General features: G+C 43.9%; 1 pseudogene; it reads left to right on the top strand.

The window, feature by feature from the left end:
• Nucleotides 1–922, top strand: part of LOC107550187 (perforin-1-like) — a 3,190-nt pseudogene extending 2,268 nt beyond the window's left edge.
• The last annotated feature ends 3 nt before the right edge of the window (nucleotides 923–925 follow it).

Genomic DNA, 925 nt, shown 5'->3' with positions numbered 1-925 from the left:
CAGAACAGTGGTGTAAGTGAATAATTGATATTCAGTATCATTTTCTGGTGACGATAGTTTTATAAGAAGTTCTCAAAAACTTGCAGAAATACTCTCCACAAACAGCATGCCAACCATGCCACCATCTGATTGGACAGCGACCTGTGGGCTGTACAAAAGTCAGCCTGCTTAAAATGGACACAAAGCCCTCTGGCGCAGTCTTACGCTCGGGCTCGCACTCTCACTCAAAAGAACGTTGGCTTTCACCTTGGTGAGCGCGACAAAGCGCCCCATGCCGTACCACCGCACAGCGAGACCATCTAAGAACTCAAACACTTCAGAGATCTTCAAAGTCTTGCAAACTCAGGCTTTTAGCAGGACTGTCAATACACCACATATGGCACTCACTATACCAAAAGTGTCATGTTAGGGGGACAAATGAAAGCCATAACAGCCATCAAAACCTGTCAGGCAGCAGTGAGTGGACTTACAGACACTGCGGTGAAGGACTGTTTGGATGTGGAAGCTTCTGGTTCACAGAGCACAGCAACTGTGAACGCAAAGACACATTTTTGTCGAGAACAAAAAAAAAGATGGGCACAACTGAAAAGTTCAGCTCCATGTTCAATGAGCGTCAGACAGAGATTATTGGAGGAAACATAAATGGAGAAGATCTGTTTTTTTTGCTTCATCACACCCAAATTCCCTTAAAAACTGGCTAAAGTCTTTGAAGAGTCTCCCTGAAGTGACTTTCTGAAACCCCTCCATTTCTTACTGAGTAAGAAACACCCTGCAAGGAAAGGACTGAAAGCTATTGAAGTATACATCATTCAAAATGCCCTCATGGAGGTTTGCTCTGAGCCTTGCAAGATTGGCAGGAAGTGCTTGTGTTTGTGAAAGTAGTCAAATTATAAAGTCTAACTGCTGTCCAGCTGAAAAAGGACTT

This window comes from Sinocyclocheilus grahami, unplaced genomic scaffold, assembly GCF_001515645.1.
Source record: "Sinocyclocheilus grahami isolate Dianchi unplaced genomic scaffold, SAMN03320097.WGS_v1.1 scaffold391.1, whole genome shotgun sequence".
Lineage (NCBI taxonomy): Eukaryota > Metazoa > Chordata > Actinopteri > Cypriniformes > Cyprinidae > Sinocyclocheilus > Sinocyclocheilus grahami.
This window is presented reverse-complemented; position numbering and strand designations above follow the sequence as displayed.